Source organism: Apium graveolens, chromosome 11, assembly GCF_009905375.1.
Source record: "Apium graveolens cultivar Ventura chromosome 11, ASM990537v1, whole genome shotgun sequence".
NCBI lineage: Eukaryota > Viridiplantae > Streptophyta > Magnoliopsida > Apiales > Apiaceae > Apium > Apium graveolens.
This window is the reverse complement of record NC_133657.1, coordinates 135,014,361-135,018,363: the sequence shown is the minus strand read 5'-3', so window position 1 is coordinate 135,018,363 and position 4,003 is coordinate 135,014,361. Positions and strand designations below refer to the sequence as shown.

Here is a 4,003-nt window from a genome sequence, read left to right as displayed (position 1 = left end):
TACACAGACTCAAATCTATAAAACAAACCTAATGCATGAATGCAACTACGTGAATGCAACTAAATGATAATATAATCGATCCCCTCAGAATAACCATAACCAAATAAATAAGCCAATATCTCTAATAATACATTGACTCAAAACAAAGCTCGAATAAATCCCACAAACCAATTCACAAACCAGAAATGTGCATGTGTGGGATGTTTAACAGATATACTCTCGATACTAGATCAATAACCATAACTTATCTTTCATCAAAACAATCACAAGTTTATAATTAGAATAGACGTTAAGTGCATAATGACTCACAACACCTCCTTTCTAATAGAGTTATATAAGGATTCATGCTATTATTGAACACATAACAAAGATGCTTACTTGACCGTGCAATGAATGAAGTCCCAAAAGACTTATACAATAATACCCATGTAGCGAGCGTTAGGTTAGCGGATCCCAGGCTATAAAAAGCCTTAGGTCACTAGGCACGAAGTCCCCTAAGAACTTAATAACTTGAGTATTAAAGAGCTCACTCTTGATCAATTATGCATAAACACACACCTTTTTTTCTTTTTTTCTTTTTTTTTTCAACAATTTCTGAATGAGCGTGTTTCACTCCATCTCATTCAGCCCTAGACTACTCATAAAAATAGAGCCGGCTACTAGTCATTTGACGTCTAGCCTTATTCACAACTAGCAATGAACTCCTGCTTTTCTCCTGTTTAAAAATCAGTGTTTTTACGTCATTACGAGAATATCATAAATTCTAAATATAACCAAGTGATTAAATCTCAACAACAAACAAGTATGATCATGATCTAGATCAAAAGCAACCCTACAAGAGTTTGTGAAAATATTTGTTTCTCGCATGTAAATCAATTCATTAGGACTTAAATATCCCTTTATTCATCATACACTCACATTAACATCAACCAATCAATTAGAAATAGCTCAACCTAAGGGATCATGTTATATGCATGAAAATGCAACTACATGGACTCACATAATAACACGAATAAAAATGCAGCAAATATGTCCTAAATGAAAAATCATGCAAAAATATGAATGAACTACAACTAAACATGTAATATGAATCTATATGAACTATATGGACACACACACACACTAATCCTTACATTATCACCCCCAAACTTAAAATTTTCAATGTCCTCATTGAAGGTAATAATAAGGTTTCAGAAATACCTAGTTGTCAGGAAAGATCACCCTCCTCGGGTGGAGGATCAGGTGGCCAATCAACCTCGACACCAGTGGCTCGAAAAATAGTGCCCAAAGCCTGTGTCAAATCTGTAGCAAAACGATGGTAAATGTCGTGCATGGCCTCCATATGCCTAGTCACTCACCTGTATTGCTCATCACCAACACCGGTCCTATCAACTACCTGTTGCACATGAGAAGAACCCTCTGTAGGAACGAGAAGATCCATCCAGCCACTCTCTACATCATCAAAAATATATCCCAACCCCTTATCATGGGGTGCACCTAAGAATGAATAACTCAAGTGATCTGGCAGTCAGTTGAGCTCAAGTGTGGGAGCTTCTTCAATAGATGGTTTAAAATGCTCCTGAGAAATTTTCAGCTCTGCTAACCCAAGAGAATCGAATGGCATATCCAACTTCCTCTTCCATGGAGGTGCATTCAAAACCTGCATTTGATCTGCTCCTTCTTCATCTTCAATAACGGATTCCCCTATTAAGGATATCTCTAAGGTATCTGACTTTGGCAATTGCTCAAGCTCCGAATTCACGATAGAGTCGACCCACTCTACTTTAAAGCACTGCTCTTTAGCAGTGGGTAAATTTATTGCCTTAAACACATTAAAAGTAAAAGTGACCTTCCGATCATGAACCTTCATCGTAAGCTCTCCTTTCTGCACATCGATCATAGTTCGGCCTGTAGCCAAGAATGGTCTTCCCAAGATGATGGGTATCTTCTTATCCTCCTCAAAGTCAAGAATTACAAAGTCAGCAGGGAAGATGAGTTTATCCACCTTGACCAAGACATCCTCCACTATACCTCGTGGATAAGTGATGGAACGATCAACTAGTTGTAATGACATGTATGTCGGCTTCGGATCAGGTAGACCAAGCTTCTTGAAGATAGACAAGGGCATAAAATTGATGCTAGCTCCCAAATCACATAAACACTTATCGAACGACAAGTTTTCGATGGTGCAAGGAATAGTGAAGCTTCCAGGATCTTTAAGGTTCGGAGGCAACTTCTGTTGCAGCACAACACTGCATTCCTCCGTTAGAGCAACGGTCTCTAAGTCATCGAACTTCAATTTCCGAGAGAGAATACCTTTCATAAACTTTACATAGCTAGGCATCTGTTCAAGAGCTTCAGCAAAAGGTATGTTGATGTGAAGTTTCTTGAACATCTCCAGAAACTTAGCAAATTGCTTATCCAACTTCTGCTTCAACAGCCTCTTAGGAAAAGGAAGTAGAGGATAGACCTATTTTTCCCCTGTATTACCCTAAGGAGGAGTGTGTTCCACAGTTTTTTTCCTTGATTCCACCTCGACATCCTTCTGCACCACTTTTTCAGCCACAACTGCATTTTCTAAAACTTGAGATTTTTCAAGCTCTTCGTCTTGCTGAATTTGGGGGCTTGCGACCTTTCCAGATCTCAAGGTGATGGCGTTCACCTGTTCTTCAACTTCCCTCTTGCCTGGATTGGCTGTTGTATCACTAGGAAGCGTTCCTGGTGGTCGATTCAATAAGGCATTAGCAATTTGCCCTATTTGGTTCTCTAGAGTCTTGATAGAAACAACCTGACTTTGGCATATAAGAGCCTGGTTTTTGCACATAAGCCGCAACTCCTCCAATTCAGATTTTTCATTCGAAGATAGACCTGCACCTCCATGAGTTTGATGTTGAAGTTGGAGTTATTGTCTTGGTGCAAATTGTTGCTGAAAACTAGGAGAATTAAATTTCTTGGATCCAAACCGCTGATATGGATATTTTACCGCATTTTGATTGTTGCTCCAGCTGAAGTTAGGATGATTCTAGTTGTCAAGATGATAAGTGTCTGGAACTGGTTGCTACGATCTCAGGAAGTTGCTCACAAACTGAGCTGATTCACTAGATATAGCGCATTGCTCCGTTGTATGCGAACCTGCACATAACTCACAAACTCTCGTCCTCTGATGAACTCGATAGTTAGCCAGCGAATCGATCTTCATAGACAACGCCTTTAGTTGAGCAGTGATAGCCGTAACTGTATCCACTTCAAGAATTCCTGCTACTTTGCTCTGTGGCAATCTCTGGGTTGGACTCTGATATTTATTAGCAGCCATCAGTTCAATTAGATCATAAGCTTCATCGTAGCTCTTAGCCCATAAGGCTCCACTTGATACTGCATCGAGCATGGGTCTGGACTGTGCTCCCAAACCATTATAAAAACAATTGATGATCATCCAATCAGGCATTCCATGATAAGGACACTTCCTAAGCATCTCCTTGTAGCGCTCCCAAGCTTCATATAAAGATTCTCCTAATTTCTACACAAATTGAGTAAGAGCATTCTTGATTGCATCTGTCTTTGCCATAGGGAAGAATTTAGTGAGAAACTTTTGAGCAAGATCTTCCCAAGTAGTAATCGGACCAGCTGGTAGAGAGTGTAACCAGCTCTTAGCCTTATCCCTCAGAGAGAATGGGAATAGTCTCAGCTTCACAACATCTTCAGTAACACCGTTGAACTTGAAGGTGTCGTATATCTCAATGAAATCCCTAATGTGCATATTGGGATCTTCCGTTGGAGAACCCCCAAACTGGATTGAATTCTGCACCCATTGAATCGTGTTAGACTTGATTTTTAAAAGTATTAGCCGAGATGGCTGGTCTGATAATGATAGACTGAATGTCATTGATCTTGGGTTGATTAAAATCCATCATGGCTTTCGTTCGTGCTGCTGGATCTCCCATTGTAATGAGCACCTGAAACACAAATAAGTAAACCGTGAAAGAAAACAAAAAAAATCCGAGTC

At 39.6% G+C, this 4,003-nt stretch overlaps 1 non-coding gene across 1 annotated transcript; it reads left to right on the top strand.

Annotated features, from left to right (window-relative positions):
* Nucleotides 1–3,443: 3,443 nt before the first annotated feature.
* Nucleotides 3,444–3,550, top strand: LOC141699546 (small nucleolar RNA R71). The gene has a single exon (XR_012565998.1). It is a non-coding gene; the product is annotated as a small nucleolar RNA R71 (small nucleolar RNA).
* The last annotated feature ends 453 nt before the right edge of the window (nt 3,551–4,003 follow it).